The sequence below is a fragment of the Mycetomoellerius zeteki genome, unplaced genomic scaffold, assembly GCF_001594055.1.
Source record: "Mycetomoellerius zeteki isolate Tzet28-1 unplaced genomic scaffold, Tzet1.0 scaffold155, whole genome shotgun sequence".
NCBI lineage: Eukaryota > Metazoa > Arthropoda > Insecta > Hymenoptera > Formicidae > Mycetomoellerius > Mycetomoellerius zeteki.
In genome coordinates, this window is record NW_017256500.1 from 1,944,002 (window position 1) to 1,965,196 (window position 21,195).

General features: G+C 35.3%; 2 protein-coding genes across 6 annotated transcripts in view; one reads left to right on the forward strand and one right to left on the reverse strand.

Moving 5' to 3' along the window:
• pot (zona pellucida domain protein papillote) overlaps positions 1 to 20,020 on the reverse strand; it is a 39,247-nt gene extending 19,227 nt beyond the window's left edge. Inside the window, exon 1 of one of the 4 annotated variants that reach the window (XM_018444891.1) lies at positions 19,999 to 20,020. The gene's annotated coding sequence lies outside the window, so the exon portion shown is untranslated. Of the gene's footprint in view, positions 1 to 14,149; positions 14,173 to 14,402; positions 14,513 to 14,991; positions 15,285 to 19,998 lie in introns of those variants that run through there. The other 3 variants (XM_018444889.1, XM_018444892.1, XM_018444890.1) reach the window with 3 other exon arrangements.
• Positions 1 to 21,195, forward strand: part of KFase (kynurenine formamidase) — a 127,160-nt gene that overhangs the window by 7,719 nt on the left and 98,246 nt on the right. The window lies entirely within an intron of this gene.

Here is a 21,195-nt window from a genome sequence, read left to right on the forward strand (position 1 = left end):
GGTCATCCCGCGTAATCAATAGGAAATGAATAGGGAAGGAGGCTGGGATGCTCCGTTTTCACGCTCCGTCTGAATGTAATCTCGAGAGGACTGTCAGTCCAGTGTGTGTTTTGGAATTTCACCAATAATAATTCAGCTTCGTCTGTTATTTTATGGATGAACTATCACGAATCATAAGTCAGAGAGAGCAGGAACTTCTGCCGCAAGGATTAATTGATCTAGAACCATCGAACCGAATCGCTATGTTGCGTGTTTTAGCAGTTTCCTTATTCGGAGTAATTAAAGGCACGATGTTTTTTTTACCACCGAAACATATTATCGGAGATACATAGTTAACACCTTATCGTTATTGCATTCTGCGTTTCTAACGTGCACTCCAGCATTCTTTATGGCCTTCAGGGTGAGTTTCATTAGGCTGTACTCTATAATTGCGTCTGAGAATGCACTCTAGCCAAATGTAAAAAGAAGAAGATGACTCGGTGAAGATAGATGAAGAGTAAGATTAAAAAGATATCAAAAGATTTATGATGAGACGCCTAAGAAACCTGGCTAGATCAAACTTTACTTCACTATCATTAGCGCAAAAAGCGTGCTGGCACTGTTTTAAAAATGTGCAGTCGCGAAAACGGCGAGAAAAAAAGCTTGTAAACTTTCGAAGTTACAATGTCAGATTTAATGTAACTTTTTACATCATTCGGCCCACTTTTCTCTACCGAGGCAACTTGATGTAATCGATTCTACGACAAAGTACGTGCGTCGCCAACCTTGGCCGCTTCCTGTCGTATAAACACACGCGCGTAGTCACGTACACATATGCATTTGTTGACTCTCGTCGACTAATTTTTTTTTATGTCAGGCGATGCGCCATGCATCGACATTGTTTCGAGCAATGGCACGTGATCGCTGTACCAATTACAGCTTTACGTGGATACATGGCTTGAATATATTTGTGTAAGCCGCGCGTATGTTCCCGTACATCGCGATATAATGAGGATCATCAGAGAAAGATTTCACGAAGGCTTTCGATGATGGTCAGGTCGAGAGATGTCCTACGCGATAACGCCAACGCGATCCTGCATCGCGTCGCCTTATTGGCGGAATGTAAAGTGGACGATGTATTCTCGGTAATTGTGGAATTTTATATATTAGATATACAAACAGATTTAAATTTTATTAGATGCAAACACGTAGATGATAAAATTCCTGGAATTTTAAGTAGAGGAGAAGGTGGTATTATGGCCAGTGTACAACGTATTGTGGCCTCCCTTAATATCTCCGCTATTATATAGCGAATCCTAATGATTACTTATGGAATTATTAGTTCAGTAGCTCGCCGTTACATGACGCTAATATTACCAATACTCAATAACCAGCACTTATTATAACGCATTTTTACTCTTTCAAGTATTTTGAAACGTTTCTGATTTACACTTTAGCATTTAATTGCACTTACTTCTTCATTTTTCTTAAACTTGAGCATATTATCACACGAATATATGTATTTTTCAGTGTGTTATTTGCTATTTAACATTTTATTTGACTATATATATTTTGAGTTATGCAAATTTAAATAATACCATGGCATTTCGCCTTCTATGGATATTGATTACTCACAACCTCTTTTTTGAGGATTTAATATCAAAATAATTATTTGATAATCGATTGTAGCTTTACTGTTAATCTATAGTTTATATTAAATGTACTATTTTTAGTGCTGATTGTGAGATTTTTAGTACTGAGCAGCTTATATGCAGAAGTTATGTGAATGTATATACATTCATTTGCATACATTTTAAAATGTTTTTTGTTAATTTTGTAACCAAATACTGTTTTCTAAACAAAACTAATATTTTAAGACTATTTTTATGGAAGGCCACATTATAACCCATTTTTTTCTTAGAGTCATTATGTAATGTCGCAACATTTTTGTTAATAACATCCTAAGTAATAAATATTTCGTAACTTTAAGTCGACCAGAATCGATTCAACAACATTTTAATGAATGTAATTGTCAAGTTTTAAACTTAAATATTGATTATATATTAACAAAGTTATTGTATAAAATGTAACTGGGGTGCCATAATATCATCTTCTCTAGTAATTTCAATTCCGTAAATTAAGTAAATTTTTATTTTAACTTTCAGATTTAATTATTAAAATATATAAAATTGTGAAGCCTCACACTAAAAAAAAAGGTTAAGAATTTTATTACTAGTTTATTATTATTTAGAATTTTATTACTGTTATATTTAAAAAAAGTGAAGTTCTAGACTTTCAAGAAAATCTGTGAGAAGAAAGCATGTCGTTTCTTTCTTGGACAGAAATATTCTGTATCTTCTGAAAGTTTATGCATCTAAATCTAATTCGCTAAGTAAAAATAGACTACAAATTTTGATTAGTGTCTGAAAGTAGAATTAAATCTAAAAAAAATTCTTATAAAATTATGTTTAAAAAATTGTTTCTCACTTTCTCCTTCGATCTCTTTTCTATTTCATTTTAAATAACAAGAAATGATATTTATATAATACAAAGTTGTATGTTATATAAAATATCTTAATGAAACGCGTTCTGAAAGATGTTATGTAAAAATTAATTTTTCTTTGAAAGTATTGATAAAAGATTTATAATTTTATTATTTATACAATATATAATTATCTAAAGTTTGTGCGAAAAAAATTCGAGGGGAGATAAATTTAAAAAATGTTATTGAAAGCAGAAAAAAGAAATGCAAATTAACTTAACAAGTATTCACTACGAATACTTTATTTAAGGAGACTTTCTCTATAAATGCATTTATGTAAATATGGAGAAACTTTCTCAAACTAATCAGTCGAGAAAAATACTATTATTTCGAAATAACATAATGCATCTTTTAGAAGTAAGCAATAATTTTCAAAAGCTTTTCTGTAGGAAATTTTTAACTAAATATAATCATACGTACGCCTGTGATATAAATGCTGAGATAAGAAATACAATAATCAGTTTAAAAGCGTGAAATGTAAAACTATCAAGAGTAATTCCCTCAACAATTTGCATCCAAGTAAATCATGCGTGCGCATTAATCATCATTTTTCCTCTTAAAATAATTTCCAAGAGCTATTTAAATAATTGAAGGTCTACGTGTCGTTCGAGTTTATTTCTGCTAGGAAACGATGACAAAGCTTCTCTCATGTGCTTGTAAATACATCGCTGACGGGATTACTCACGGATGTCGTGCTGCAACAGGGTGACTTATACTTTTCCGCGGAGCTATTACATAAAAGTATCACCGGGGGCGGCGACGATTCTGCACGGAATGGAAAGGAGAGGTGCGTTCCATCACGTCGGATACCTTGTACTACAAAAACGGAAACACGTAGAGATGAAAGAAGAAACAGAAAGAAAAGAGAAAAGGAGATGACAGATTTATGTTTGATATTCGCTAGCAAGAATCTCTTTTCGAAGATAAATGGAAGAACTCGTATATTATGGCAGACACACGATGCGAAACAACGACTTCAGAGAAACAAAGCGATGAAAAAAGCACCGAGAGAGATGTAATCATTTCACAACCTCGACCTCGACGTTATTGCAATTTTTCTTTTTAATGAAAACATCATGTATTTCGGGAAGAAAATCGTTATGATTTTTTAGTAACAACGTAATGAAGAAAATATACGAAATTAAAAAAAACAAATGAGTGTCGCTACAATTCGGAAATCAGTAATATTTATTGTTAGTCGTTTGCTCGCATTTCATAAACGTCTTAAGAATCTATAAATTTTGTTCACCATGCTTTAACAGGTTCACGCTTAAATATAATGAAAAAAGTATAAAAATGAAAATAAATATAAATATAAAAGTAAGAAAGTATAAAAGTATTTAAAAAATCTCAAGGATAACCTCTAGAGGACCGGAGGCCCCTTTAGGGACTCGGTAGTGGCACCATCTTTTTCGCCACTCAACCCTATGATATTGACAAAAAAGTTCTAGCCGTTAAAATAAAAAAATCGATCAAAAACGTGTCGGTCCTCAGAAGGTTAAACAAGACTATAATTAAAGCATTTGAAATCATTTGAAAAAGCAGAATAGGCGTTTATCCTTTTACTTCTAAATCGATTCACTGCAGACTTTTTTATTGATAATACAAAATAAGGCGATGACATTAACATATCAAGAGAAAATACGCAATATTCATATAAATGTCTAAATATGCATGAAATTATCTCACTTTGTGAGATAATTTCACACAGTTTACCAACAGCTTGCGACCCTATTGTAGAACAGGTTTTAATACCGGGCTTAAATACTACCATCCGTTTGCAGTCTCGAATATTTCGATACTTCGATAATCGAATGTCGCTTCCTTTTCGATTGATTTCAAATTGTGGTTCGCATCGTTCGCGGTAAGTCGCGCTATTTGCGCTTCGCGAGAAACATAACGCAAAGGTGGCGGAGTTGTGTTCAAATCATCCTGCATGATCCTGTATTTTCCGCGATCGGTACCCAAAAGAGAACCGTTTAACACGCATTCTACAATAAGCCATTAATCATAAATCAAAAGTTAGAAGCTGGAAATTGACCAATCACAGTCGTCAGAATATAGAATACCACCTCATTAATTTCTTAAAGCAAATTTTAATAGTGACGAATATAATGAATTAAAATTTGCTTTGTGAATGTATCAACATGTATCGACAAATATTATTCAATCAATTATTAATTATGTACGTAATATTAATTTGCAAGCAATTATCAATTTAAGAAATTGGTTTCTGAATAATACTTACGTGTGACAGCCAGTCATATTGCACAGATAATTTTATTAAACTAGAGGTGCATGCCGTTTCAGGCATGATGTGCATTTGTCCATATTTAACATTCACTTAAACAACAATGATAAATGATGCATCATGCGCATCATGCATGAAATGGACTGCATCCTTGTTGAAGATTACGAATATCTTTTTAAAGTTACAAAAATGATAAATCAATTTTTTTTACTAAAGAAAACAAAAATGAGTGTAATAGAAATATTATCTTTGAAAAGAATCTCAAGGATACATAATCGTCATTCTTTCGTTTATGATGAAGTCTGTTATATGCAACAAATATGTACAACAAGTATGTTGTGAATTTATTTCTTTCATGGTTTGCATGGCGAAATTTTTGTTTGATGAGGAAGTACAGTATATGTATATATATATATATATAATATTAAAAGAAATATTAACGTTTAGTTGCAAAGATTTCTAAATATTTTTTGCTTTTCAATTCTGTTAATTTGTAATCTCTTTATTGGACATAGCATTAATTGCAAAACAATAGATTTGCATTTTATGTACAAAAATTAAGACAAAAATAGACGTCGATCCAGCTTGCTAAAACCATCCCTAGCATTCGTAGCATTCTCACTATTTTTCAATCGATTACGAGATGCTAGCAAGCGCGAGCTTCCTCCGTATCTCGTTCTTGGAAGCAAGGTATGACGTGAACGCCCAGTCATGCCGAATGTCTCGATGCCTTTCTGCGATCGAGCCTTTTAAAGTCGAACCAGTATCCGATGGAGACAACAGCGATCTCGTTGCGCAAAAGCCGCGTTCAAAGTCTCGACTTTCACTGGTTGGTCGCGCCGTGCGCGGATACGCAGGAATACGCGTGCGCGCTCGCGCGCACGTGCGTGTGCCCTTGCACGCCGTCGCATACGCGCGTGTATGCACGAGCGCGCGCGCGATTGCATTCGTCGCGCATCGCTGGACGCACGAAAAGTAGGAGGATAAACGTAACCGGTAGATTAAAGGACCGAGAGGCAAATCAAGAATTATACCAGCTTGTTCACTGTATACGAGTATGCGCCGTAGTGTCCTCTTTGATTGGTCGCTCTTGACGATACGGGCTTATAGAATTTGATATTTCCTTTTAAGCAGGTGTCCAGTTAAAATATTAGGTTAATTAACATGAAACGATAAATTATTGCTCCGATCGCAAGAAGCTGGGTTCTTTCTAGTCTCACGAAGGGATTAAATACTGAATTATTATTTAATTAAATTTATATCATATATATAGAAGATATATATATATATATAAATATATTTATACATATATATATATACGCAAGAGAAAAATATTCGTAACCTTGATTTGAGACAGAGATATACCAATGAAAATTATTCAATATTTATATATACGCAAGAGAAAAATATTCGTAACCTTGATTTGAGACAGAGATATACCAATGAAAATTATTCTAACAAAATAGTAGATGATAGATGTAAAAATAATAAAATATAATTGAGAAAAATCCGCTGTATCCATGCAGAAAAACTAGAGGCCGGAATAACAAACAGGTTAAGAAGAACAAAAAAGAGAAACGGAAATAACACGGATTATTCTGAGTGAGTAAATTGCAGTTTCCTTTTTCCAGAATCGTGAAACAGCCTACAACTTCTTCCACTCGCAACAAAAAAGGAATGACACGCGAAGATGCACTCTGTGATGCATAACAATGCACAATTTCTTGCATGAAGTTTTGAACAAATATAATATAATGTCGAAATATTCTTGTAAATATATGCTCGAAAAAAAAAAACAAACAATGTAGTAATGCGTTGCTATGTTAAAAAGAGAAAATAAGAAAAACGACATTATAGAAAAAAAATGATGATAATGTATATTATAATTTTTTACCAATTATCATATTTTTAATCGTTATTTTTAATCATAATTAATTGTAGTAAATTAAGAAATAAATTTTATGTATATAAGTTTATTTCAATTCGTATATTTATCACTGTTTGTTACGTAAAGTACATCAATTATGTAAAAATTAACTAAAATAAATGTATAGCACAAATAAACTTTTCTTACTATCAAATAAAAAATATATATTAGAAATCGTTAATTTTTATAATTAACCGTGATTTTTATATATCGTTACCAATAATCAATGATAATTAATAAAAGGCAATAGATACCATTTGAAACATTTTACTTCTAAAGGAGGGAAAACATTGAAATCAGGATATTGCCCATTATTGATCTTTGCAGCAATAATAAGCACGTTTGTAACGCCTAGTAGAATAATATAAAAAGCTTGTTACATTTGCGATACTTTTTTGAAGGCGAGAGAACGGATAAAATCAGAGCATGAATTATATATCGTTTTTCAGAATAGTAAGTAAGTCAACAATAAAACAAATATAACAAGTTATCACTTGAAAGTTGTTTCTTGAAAGCAGTAAAAATCACTTGAAAGGGCTGAAACATTATTCTATTATCGATCCTTCCAGTCGGTCGTGTATCAACGACCGCTGCATAACGATCGCGCCGATCTTGTCTCGCGCCTTGTCGTGTACGTCAGAGAAACGGATATACAAACGGGATCAGATAGGAGAAAAGAAAACCGAAATATCAGAGGGACAGCTGTGAACTGTGTGCTGTCTCGCTGCAGCTGGGGATTATAGCAATCACACTTTTGCTATTGCGAAAGTGTGTTCTAGCTCGAAGTGAATGGTTGCAAAGCTGCTGCGTCAGGGACGTAGTATGATGTATGTATAGAAAGAAAATAGATCACATTTTCGCGATCACCAATTATGAACTGAACAAGTTGCCTCTAGAAATCGAATAAATTTCGAGCAAAAAGTCCTGGCGTATCTAATCATTTTCGATTGACTGACACATTTAAAACGAAAATAAAGCACAAAACTCAATCCTCTTACATCATATGTTGTATGGAAAGTGTGTCAAATATGTAAAATTAATTAAAACAAATTGTAGCACAGATATACTTTTCTTATTGATCTTATATGAAATATATATATATATATATATATATTATTATTATACACTTGTCGTAACTTTCTCGAAAGTGATCGAAGATTTAATTAAGAAGTTATCGTTTTATACATAATTAACAACGTTTTTTTATACACATTACTGAATTTACTATAGAATTTACTATAGAATATATGCGTCAAACTGAAAATAAATCTCATGAATTCTTTGTAATAATAAATTTGCTCTCTTTAACCTATTTTAATAGGATATAAATAAAACGAAATCCATCATCAATAATCTTTTATCATAATGTCTGTCGATTATTATCCTCCATTTCAATTACGTCCTATTAAAATATGATAAAATAAATTTATTATTACAAAAATCATGAAATTTATTATCATTTTACATATATTCTATAGTAAATAATAATAGTCTATGAGAATAATATTATATCCATATTGATGCATAAACTTCGAAATGAAAGACATGTAAAATTATCTTGGCCGCAGAAAGATAGTTTTCCATATTTATGCGTTTGCAAATAGGTCACTGTACAGCAAAAACGAGAAATAACGCACGATAGGCATATAATAACATATATTAATGCATTTCAAGTATACGATTAACGTAAGTCTAAAGCAGAATCTTGCAGTTTCCGTTGGATTGCATACGACAAGCAAAGGGAATGTGAGCTGGGAATTATGAAACATAAGCTATTGATAAGATTCGCATAATAGTCGCCAAAGGGAAAAATATTTATTACCGCGAGCGTAACGTGCACGGTGGCCATTTTCTGTGCAATTTTTTAAATTCATATTAATGATATGCTATTAAAATCTTTTACGGTGCTTATACGCAGAAAGTCACTATTACATGCGAATCGCAACGGTCGCACGCGCCTCCACGCACTTAATAATTTCATCGCAAATACTTTACCCACGAACATCTATATTATACGTCATGGGAATCTGCCTATCGAGCTTACGGATCTCACAGTGGCGAAGTTGTACCCTTGTTGAATCAATTATCCACGATTGCGTCTGCCGCGATCTCTAATCTGCATTTATCGACATTAAAATCAACCTGCTATCATATCTATTAATGACTTATATACATACTTGCTTTGAAATAAAATTGATTTCAATAGCAATATGTGTGCGAGAATTAAAATTTATTTTATTTTATCATTGACTTAAATAAAAGTTAAAACATTGATAATTTTTAAGATAATTGATTACACGACTTATATTATAAAATAAATTTCAAATCGAAGGAATTGTTTCGTTCGATCTTTCATGTTGATCATTAATTTCGTAATTGAAAAATTCAGAAGTAGTAAAGAGTAATTTTCTACTAACTATCGCCTTTCGAATCTTATAAACTGAATAAAATTTTATAAATTGAGCAACGTAAGTTAGCAGCAGTTTAACTTGGTTTCTCTCGTTTACCGTCGATAGATACTAAAAAATAGATACTAAGTAGATACTAAAAGAAAAAACAAGAAATCAGCAACATAGAGATTTTTAATTATGCAATATTCCGTATATAAAAGTATGTATATGTATGAATATGGCGATTAAATGTAATGATACACCTTGTGTATTATTAATAAATTGTAAAATTTCTTAATATATTGCGCATCGATGTTATTTACGTTATCGATTAAAAGAAAAAACAATCTTTTACAAATGTAGTATTGTAAACAATAACAACATTCTGTATCGCTCGATATTTTATTAAAATTAATCTGAATATAAAGAAACTTTATGTTTTGCATTACAGAAAAAGAGATTTTTATAAATATCGTAAATTTTAATTCATGTTTAATTATATTACGGGTCAAATTTTATTCCTCTACAAATTTAGATTGAGAATCACTTAATTATTTAACCGATTTTCCAGTACAATTTTCCGAGCGAGGAACGCGCATACATCGGCACCTATGCGAGGCGCGTAAGCAGCAGTGAATAAAGCGACCGTGCCCCGTACCAATGACGTCATCCTCGCCGGATCCAAGATGGCGATCGCGCGTTCGCCAGGCGAAATCGACAGCGGACAGCGGCGGCGGCAGCAGGACCGGTTTTCGAGGAGGCGGTACCGCCGCCGCTGCCGCAATCGCCACGGCCGCGGCCGCATCGATGTGTATATACCGTATTGGCCGCAGCGTGCAATTTCGTCGTTTTAAGGGCCGAAAAGCCGAAGCTATGAAACGCAGGCTACCTGTACAATCTGCTAAATTGCACTTATATTATAACAATCATATAGAACTTCTTAATTTATATTAATTCAGAGTCCCTCGTATTTCCTTCATATTTAGACCATTATGTATCAATTTGAAGCATATTTGTGATAATTGATATTGGAAAGTACTTTAACTTTTACGTTGTAAGTCGAACGATATAAGAAGACTTTTTCAGCGTATTTTTCAACGATAAAGACGTATTTTTTTTTACATGTGAAAAATATTACAAAACGATTCCTTAGATGTGCACTGTCTTTGATTTAAACATTCAATTTTATTAAAGAAAAATTCATTTGAGAGATTAAAACGAATAAGAAGATTTATTTATCAAATAATCAGAGATTTAATCTTACAGTTTTTAAAATTAACATTCGTAATGCTTAATTCACAAAAACTTCTAAATTCTGTATTTATAATTCATAAACTATTAATAAATGAAATTTAGCTCAGAATAAATTTATTATAATATAAAATGATTTAAAAATCCATACATAAAAAGAAATGTGGAATATTTCTTCAAAAGTATAAAATCTAATTCGTGAGATCGTCGTACACGACGTACACAATTGTAAAATGAAGAAAATAGCGACGTGTGGCTGTTGTATTGAAATCCCGCTATCGAAGAAGAGGCAAAAACGCTATCGCACTTGGTGCCCTACCGACGGCAATAAAAACGATCTCCACGTGTCGACCTACGCGCTTGCGGATGCGATTTTACAGTGTCATTACCGTAAATTTCGCGCTCCGCGTGAAGCGCACGGTGAATCGACCGCTACAGATAAATAATGGTGAAATTAGAAATTCGAATAAAGCGAGAACGCGCGTTAAACCGTGCGTCCCTCCTCCGGAGACAGATCATCGCGTGAGCGTATCGCTGTCGATTAGCGCCTCACTTCGGCGCCGTAGTAAAATTTTCTCGAGCGACTAATTCGAAAATCGATACGGCGCCGCGGGTGAGGTGCGTGGCGTTCCCTGGGATGCGTGCCCGTGCGTATCCTGTTCCGCGTAGAAGCTGAGACACGCGCCCGTTCGGTACACGTCGCGCACCTCTCGCGTAGTAGCGGATGTCAGTGGCGTAGCAAAGCGTTTTCCACGCTTTTTTCTTCAAGCATACGATATAATGAGAAGGATTTCTGATTGAAAATGAACCAACCAGAAGAGTCTGATCATATCAATTAGAATTCTGGTTATCTCTCAACTAGAATTATAATAGATTTAATAGAAACTTCTGATTTGTCCATTTTCAACTAGAATTCTAATTAATGCAACCAGACTCTTTTTCCAACGTACATTTGTCTCAGATGTCTTCATGAGAATTTGTGCGATTTTGTCGAAATAGAAAAATCAATATAATTTTAATAACATCTATACTTTAAAAAATATGAGTGTGGATTTAATATCATGGGTGTTAAAAATATAATTCTCACCATTGGTGTTGATATAAATATGAATTTAACTCTCGACTACAACAACGTTATTTGGTTCCAAAAAATTTTTGTATGATTGGTACTGTAAGATTCTAAATTATAAGTAAAAAAACTTCGCCTCTATACTGAAAAAACATATTATATCAACAGCATTATTTTAATTGAAAATAATTTCATTAATTCATTAACTCTATTAATGAAACAAACACATCATACTTTTAGTTTAATAAAATTTTATTTCATTAATATCGTTGTTATATATGTATATATATATATATATATCTCAACAAGATTATTTTTAATTAAAATAATACTGTTGAGATACACATCATTTTTTTTCAGTGTATCTCGCCATAAGATGGAGATTCACTTGCATTCTATGAACTTTAAACAGAACGCTTTAGAACTTACAATTTTTATAGCTGAATTTGGGGTTAATGGTGCCAAATCATGGTATTAAATTCACACCATGTTGATGTTTATATTTACACCAACACGATGAGAATTATATAAACACCGCATGATATTAAATTCACACACACATATTTTTTAAATATAATTTAATTTTATACCTCTTCAATTTATTTTGTATTCCCTCGAATCACGCGGGAAGATTCCAAACAATATAGTAGTAAGTAACAGTTTCGAAAAACTCCAATTGGTGGAAAATATATCGCCGTTTATGAAGTGAGACAAAGAAGGACGTCAATCTGTATAAACTATCGATAGTACGCGCGGAAAACTTTTATCTTCTTTCAAATACTGTATTCAAACTCGATGATCGTTGAATCTTTTCACTTGGAATAGCTTATATCATACTTTCGAGCGTCTATCGAATCCGTTTGCTTTTCTATGGATCCCGCTTGGATCATCGCAATCTTTTGAACGACATCTATGCTTGATTCATCCATCACCGATGTATATACGAAGCACAAGGACGTATGCAGACTGCACATTTGAAAGTGTAAAAAAAAACATTGATTATTATCGATCCATTGATCGATTACTATACTGGAATTACTATACAGAGCGCTGCCAATCAAACGGAACACAGCAGAATTCTTTAAAAACAGGTTATCGCGCATCGCGATCGAACATTCCGCGATCTACATCTGTGCACACAGAAAAATACTCACTGTACGCAAGTAATAATTAATTACTTGTATCGAGTATTTAAAAAATTAATACATCCGCAAAAATCATAACTTCATCAGCATTTAAATTTATTTAAATATATTCCTAGTAAGAGAGAGTTTGATATTTCAATCAAGATTATTAAATTAAAACAAATTCGATTTGCTTATTATATAAAGTCGCTCCTTCAATCAATTTTATAATATTCTTCAAAAGAAAATAAATTGTTGTTTTAAGTACATAACAAGTTTTTCTAAAATTTGTAATAAACATATTTTAAGATTATTATCAAGAAAATATTCTTTGTTAAAAATAACTATTACTTAAAAGGAAGACACTAAATTTAGTAATCACTTTTCTTAGAAATAGAATGATATTTTTCTATGTGTAAACAACTTAGAGTAAAGTGCTGATAAAACAAAGTTAGGGCAAAGTGTCTGATAATAGAAGCGTAAATATCGAGGGTGCGTTGCGATCAAATTATATGAGCCCCGAATGTGTATTGGAAAAGCGACAGTTAGAAACGAATATGTCTCGGAATAAAAAGAATATAAGAGAAGACTTACTGCGCAAAGTTAAAAAATATCAAATCAATTGTGATTCATAAATATCGAATAAATAAAGTAAACGGTGTTTGTTTGTTGCAAATAACGCATAGACTTACTGGAGTAATCTACAACGTTCTTATCTAAGACTCCTAGCCTGTATTTCTATTTGCGGTTTCCTAGTTTACATCGATACCGATATCGTGTTACTGGCTTATCTGCCACATAACTATTTTAATACCGCTCATGTAGCGCCTGTCAAGTGACTCATCTCCCCGAAATATATCGCTTTTATTTCCGCATACTTACTTTCGCGTAGGTAAAACAGATTTATATTCTGTTTTCTAGAATTTATCCTGAACTATCGAAGTTGAGCTTAAACTGTCGAGTTGACAAATACACGATATTTTAAAATTTATGTTGCGGATGAAAGTGCCATGCAACGGATTTGTCAACCATCTTGACGGAGGTTGGATGAGTGTATTAAAATAATACAAATTACTTGATGTTAAACTGGACAGAAATATGAATGAATTCTATATCTTTCAGGACCTATGACACTCTGTTTTCCTAGATCGAAACCTTGAGATGGAAGGAACACCTCGCATCCGAGTCCGTTACGATAGTAAGTATCTAGCGAAAGGTCGATACACTTGCTGCAAATATGCGATACCCCCTGTAAGGATAAAGGAGAAAGGAATGCAAGGCACCTATTATGTATATATCTTTGAAATCAGATGTCTAATTTTTTTTATGAAGACGCAAGAGACGTTTTTGTTGCCGTTTTTAAATTTCGTACGCATTCTAATAAAATAAGTATTACTTAAGAATTATTTAAAATATCATCCATCCAAGGAAAACATAAAAGTCAACAAAAAATAAAAATGGCTTTATTTTCATTCTTAACGTCAATGAACCGTCAAATTTTATAAAAGATTATTATTTTATAAAAGATTATTATTTTGACTTTCATGATGTCAAGATAAAGTCATTTTGACTTTCTTCTTGGTGTGTTCCTTGGTTGACAAAAATTAAAGTCTCACTTTGGCGTCTTCTCCGTTGCATTCCGCGTTAATTAGCGTGTCCTTTAACGACACAAGTATTCTCGGTGTGGGATTACCGAAATGGGCGGAACGGGGAGATTTTTCAGTCGGACTTGCCGCTCGCTTTCGTACTCCGGCAACGTCCGGAGGCGCGAAGGTCAACGAGTTTTCTACGCGAACGGGGAACGCCTATATAGCGTGCAGGGCACCGACGCTCGCTGCTCGCGAGCGTTCGCGAGCGCAGCTTACTCACGCTCACAAAATTGCTACCGAGGGTTGCCCTACGGCTCTTCCCCATCCGGAATTAATGAGCGCGTCTTTCGCGCTGACAGTCGACGACCTCGTCGAATTCTCCACGGTGAGTCGCGAACCACGCACCGTGTCGGAAACTCTCGCTCGACCTCGATTCGACCGACGCTGTCAGCGTTGAGATCACCGCTCGGCGTGACAGAATAACGTTAAAAGCGAACGCGGGATAGGTATCTTTCTGTGGGAAAAAAATTCAACCACGAACCGGTCACGCAGGAGCGTTCGCCAAGATTCTCGTAAATCGAATTGCGGAAATGAAATCGAATAGAATTTATTTCCATCGTGGAATTCCTTGCTTTCCATCTCCACGGTACCAACTCGCACGAAGTTGACCGGTCACTGCTGGAGGAAACTCGCGAGATCGGAACGTCGGAGGATCAAATCCGTATGTCGGTAAACCATAATATTTTTCGACACGAACGTTTTGCTCGTTCCGACGACGACGGATCTCCGAGTCGCGTTTCGTCCAGCGTGTGTCCGGTGACGAGCGTTTTATTCCCGAGGAAGGAAAAATAACCCGCGGGTTCTCCTACCTCGTAGACGTATCGCCGTGTTGCGTGCGTGCGTACGGTGCGTGCGGGGCCTGCGGACCCGCTTCCGAGGGGGGCTCTCGGGGGAACTGTGCGGGATGCGTGCGGACGATATACGCTCCTGCCGGGATCTCCGCGCGCAGGCAGGTAAATATCGTCTAAGCGCGATCGCGCGGCCACGACTGAGTCCGTTCTCCTGAGAGAGCGTTTCACCTGCGACGACGGAGCCCCCCTCGACGACCTCGGTACGACGCGCGAACTAAACTCGCCGCACCGCCGCCTTTTCCTCTCCCACTCGCGATCGCGTCGCGTCGCGTCGCCTTGCGTCGCCTTGTCGTCGCACGCGGGCCCGCACCTTTGTACCAAGCGCGTCCTTTTACCTGCGATACCATGTTCTATTCGACTACCCGCCCACCTACTCTCGCGCGCGTCGGTACCCCTCGAGATCGCCGACCGGCAGCATCCGGGTGATTCGACCCCCTTCCTCTTGATAAATCGTGAGAGGCGGAATATCTTCTTTTTTTCTACGGTCGGAAAGACGGGACGGGTTGCGGACAGGTGTGATGATAGGGCACGGGTAACCGAGAGGGCGAGCCTTTCTTTCTAATCCTTACGATTGATCTTTGTAATTTTATCTTTTCTCTTTTTTAAAGAGCCACTTCCTTCTTCGGATGAATGAAGCAAACGATGACGATTAATTTTCGTGTCGCTATCTGTTGATTTACAGCTTGTAAACTGATGCACCGTGATTGAATCAGATAGCATTCGGGTATTTTGATATCTTTTATGACATTTGTAAGACATGATGTTTTTCTTCTCCACTTATGAAGAGAGGCGAAGTATTTATCTATTTAATGCTATCCTTTATGTATATAATAGTGGATTGATTTTTTTTTTCAATGTAGAGCGTGATCCTTGAAGTGACCTGTGCCCTCACTTAGAGAAAAACATAGTAAAAGCAAAAAATTATAAAGGTCACAACTATACAAGTTTTATATGTAGAATTAATGCATACACATAATTGAATAAATTAATGTACATTAATTATATTAATACTTAGAGAAACTGTTTCATAATTGCAATAATTATGTATTAATTCTATATATAATATTTGCTTACATAGAAAGAACAGTTTTGCTAAAGCAGCTAAAGTATCTAAAAATTTAGATTATAGATACAGATCTAAAAATAATTTTGTTAAAATATCAAAATAATTATGTAGGATACTAAAGATGATTGTTATCAAAATTATTTGCAGCATTGCTCATCATTCTCGAGTTTCATACATAATTATTTTTAAACAAAATATCTTTTAAGACCGTAATATGATACATAACAACTAGGAAATAAAAGCCTTAAATGTTGGATATTTAGTGCTTAAATAATTCGGTCTAAAGAACCCCGCACAAATCTTACCAGAAATGGATCCTAGTCGAATTGGTTGAAATTTTATTATAATATAGATTATGATGTCCTGATCAAAAATCCTTATGGGCATGAGATCTAAAAATGGACAGTTTTCGAGATATTGGAAGTCAAATGTTGAAATTTAGTATATTTTCAATATTTAACATCCAATATCTCGAAAACTGTCCATTTTTGGATCTTGTGCCTATGAAGACTTTTGATCAGAACATCATGATCTACATTATAATAAAATTCGACTGGAATCCATTTTCTGTAAGATTTGATTTATATGGATATCCAATTCTGCAAACTACTATCTGCGCCGAATATTTTTAGTCTTAAAACGCAATTTTAAGAACTAGAGTAGTAATATCACAAATTAAATTGACAAGCAAATTTAATAATATTAATGCTCATAGGCATTCATAATTTAATACTAATAAGCATCTTAAAGCCTGTAAATAATTTTATTACGAAAAATATTACCTTATAATTTTGATGATTCAACAAAATTATTTTCAGACCCATATCTAGCTAGATTTTTTAATATTTCAATAAAATAAATCTTTTTGCATTGTTGTGACCCTTATAGTGTTGCCACCATTATGTCTTTTTCTTTGAATGTAACCATCCCGTCCGAGTTTCGATTTCAGACGGATTTCACAAGACAAGCGTGATAGACGTTTAACAAATATTTTTGACAACTGGCGGTATCCAACTGACATCCGTTACTCCGGTGAGAGGTGAATTCGCGACGTCCCCAGGCGAAGCAGTGAGCTCATTTCCCAACTTCCAGCAAGTTCAAAACCGCTATTCGTTTTCGCCGAACGGTGATTATTCCGCCGCGGAAACTATGAGCGTGCAATTCTCTTCGTGCGATTCTGTTCGCGGCGACTCCACTCGAGGCGATCTAGAACGGCGCGCCATCGTCGTTTCTGAAGGACGCGGAACACTCTTTTGCAACTCACGCAAAAGAATTCGTACCCCGACACGAAGCACTCTTGAACTGAAAGACATTTAGTTCGCGCAACTCTCTGCCTCGCGAGAAGATCTTTTCCGCTTATCCTCACGGAGTTGTACCTCGCGTGTTTCGTGATGTTGACGTTAAAGAGCCATTTATAAAGATGTAAAATGTACGTTGCGTTCTCACTTCAGTGCCATTATCGTGCCACGTCAGTTCCATCAATTTGCATCAATCGCAACAATTCGAATGGTTGATTTAATATTATTTATATTACTAATTTCCCCAAATATTATTAGTGAGAATATAAAAATAAGAATTAATCGTAAAAAGAACATGAGATATTGTAATAATAATAAGATTAAATTAACTAATAAGTTATAGACTCCTTTAATTAATTCGAATTTGAAATCAGATGGTATTAATGTATTATATTTCTCGAAATCTTCAACAACCAGAGATTGACTCCTATAACCTTTTTACGAATTTTTGTCTTTATTGTGTGATATGAGAGATATTGTAAATAATATTTACTTAATATTATTCTTTTGCTGATTGCTAAGGAATAAATATCATTATACTAAAAAATATGGTAAAGTTAAAAGACTGCGGACTCGACAATTCACAAGATTCATCCGATTATTTTCTATCTCTTATTTTAAATGTCACAATTTGGCTATGAAAGATTCTTCGTTTGATTACGCCTTTCTCTTTGATCATTTTCATTTTCCCAATCGTTCGCCAAAATGGCACGACGGAATCACGGATCGGTCGACCATCCAGGAGAGGCGAAAGACAGATGGCGGCCGGCGATCTCGCGATGTCGGTGATAAGAGATCGCGATGATCCTCGGTAGAGAGAAGAGAGAGAAGCAGAGAAGAGAGGGAGAGAGAGAGAGAAAGACAAAGAGAGAGAACGCGGGGGCGTGGGCGCCCAAGGCCTTCTGCTCGCCATTTACGGCCCAGCATAGCCGGACACGGAAGATTCGCGGGGTAAGGGAAAGAACGACGAGAACCCTGCGATGGGGCGAGGACAACGGGTGGCGCGGGTGTAAGGAAGGAGAATGAGAAAGATCAAAGGAGGCAAGAGAGAGAAATGGATACCATCGTCAGACCATTTTAGTCGCGCTGCAAACTGGAAAGACCACTCGAAACTCAGCGAAACGCGTCCGCTATTGGTGCTGGATGAGTTCCGATCGTTTTGCTCGGCTCGCGACGATCGCAGGACTCATCATTGATCGCATGTTTTGTTCGACAGGTTTGACTCCAAGTTTGACTTCTGGATGTTTCTCGCAATGGAGTTTCGCGAGTTGACGCGAAGACGCGAAAACGCGATTTTCTTTCACGTCACTTTCACGTCGCTAATCAGTTTAGCTGTAGAACACTTGTTGAAAAAGAGAAATACACGAAGACGATATTACCGCATTGGTAATTCTGTGAGATTATCAGTATTCGAGTTTAATAGTCAGTGGAATAGAACGATTAATTTACGCTGCACATTTAGACTTGCGCACATTAGTTATAATTCACGGAACAGTATTGCACCACAATGTAACAAAGAGAATGCTATTTATTCGTAACAACGGTAATTAGAATGTTTGTAAGAGCGTGTCCCGTGTACACATTAGTTAATAAATCGCTTTCACTTCCTAATTTAAAAATCGAAATTGTATATGGAAAGAATGGTTTTGATGAAGTACTTAAAAATTTAGATACAGATTTGAAAATAATTTTATTGAATCAAAAAATTACTTAGGAAATGCAAGCATGATGAGCAACGCTGCAAATGATTTTGACATTCTCTCTAAATTCTTTAGAGTAAATCTCATTCCAAAAGAGTGAAATCTCACTCTCTTAAAGAATGAAAATTCTATCGCTTTTGAAAAGAACTTTCGCTCATTTGGAGTGAGATTCACTCCAATGAATTTAGAATTCTAGCAATCAACTTGAGCGTCTTACATAATTATTTTTATGGCTCAAATAAAATTACTTTCAAATCGATATTTAACTCAGTTTTTTAAATATTTCAGTAAAACTATTCTTTTCGTATGCACTCTTTCTAACTTACAATTGACAGTTAACTTGCAACTGTATAAAGAGATTTTCCATTTACACGCCGTGTCTTAATCGATTCTCTCCTGAATGTCAATGAAACATTACTTTTCTGAATAGTCTTTGATAAAGAGTGCGTCACTTTTCCTCGAGTTAGTTAATCTACGCGTCGCATCGCGTATACTACAAAAACGCGACGCGGGGATTAATCCAGTCTAAGCCGCTGGCAACTCGGCGTAACGAAGATCGTAAATTCTGTCCAACGCGTGTTGCGGACCGACGTATCATCTAGGATACGCACGATCATCCTTGCATAACGATTATGCGGCGTGACTCGCCTGCAGTCCCTTTAAAAAAGCGCTCTCGCGAGAACGGGCGTTCAAACATTACGGCACTATACGTGGATGAGGTGTCAAGTATATCGCGAGCGAGAATAACGCTCGATCGCTAAATCGCTATTTTTTCCCCTTCCGTCGCAATTTGTCGGCCGCTTTCAAATCCCACGAGAAATCCCGTAAAGAGACTTTCACGATCCACCACTACGAGCGATCCGCGACACCTAGCGCGATGTTCCGCGTATTTCCCGCGTACATTCGTCACGCCGGTGCACGCAGGCTCGTTCGTCGGATTTCTGTTTGTGCACCACTGTCTTTTTTCCCCACAATGTCGATTTACTTTTACCACATTACTTGTCACTCTGACGTAAGTTACGTCGTAGCTGTGTTATGCTGTCACTTAAAAACCCGAATCGCGCAATGACCCTTCACTTTCACATACGACGTCCTTGGACCAATTAAAAGAAACTCGAAATTTATCTGACGGAAAGAATAATATAGTATGTCGATATTTAACACATATTGCGAATATTTCTTCTTGCTATTAATGATATAATTATATATATATATATATACTGAGAAAAATATTTTGATTATATCAACAAGAAATACAAATAAAAATGCATTCCGTTACTAATCACTCTATTTATCATGAATGAATTTACCCCGACTAGAATGTTTGATAGATTTAACTATGTAAGTAATGTGATTTGTATCTTTCTGGATGTCGATTGTATCTGAAAAGGAGGAAAAAAATTATATAAAAGTGAATAAATTCACTAGAATATTTATAATTTCATTGGTCAATATATTGCGAATTTCCTCACTTTTGTAATTTTTATCTTTTAATTATCATTTTAAGATACGCAATTAACACCCTGATTGAATCTACCAGATTTTTAATTTATGCAACCAAATCTTTTCCGTATACGTAAGTATATTATTAACATAATTATATAAACAATTAATATAATTAATTATTTATTAATAAAATTAATATAATTCTCGTAGAAACAAAATTAATAAAAATAAAAAAGTATAACCCTAAATTCTTTATTTTCAAATTTACTAAATTTTTCAATTTCTTTTACAATGAGTCATAAAAAATATTTAAAAATAAAGTAACTTCATATTTTTTTAACAAAGGCAAAAGCAAAACACGCAGAGAAAATATATTAAGTTACCGAAGCGTTTCAAACTTGAGAGCGATGTTGAAAGGAAACACAAACGAAGCGGTTCTTCGGGTTCTAATTTTCGACGAAAAGTCCAACATCGTGCTCAGACTTATCGCCTGGTATCGCCCGCGGCTGGGCAGTTTCGCGATGTCCGGGGCGAACTCTCTTTGGCAGAGGAGGGCAACGGACCGGTTGGTCCTCTCTCGCCGTCGCATTCCCGAATATGGCAACGCGCATCCCGAAGTGTTACGGACACGACGCACGTAATACTCTCGAAC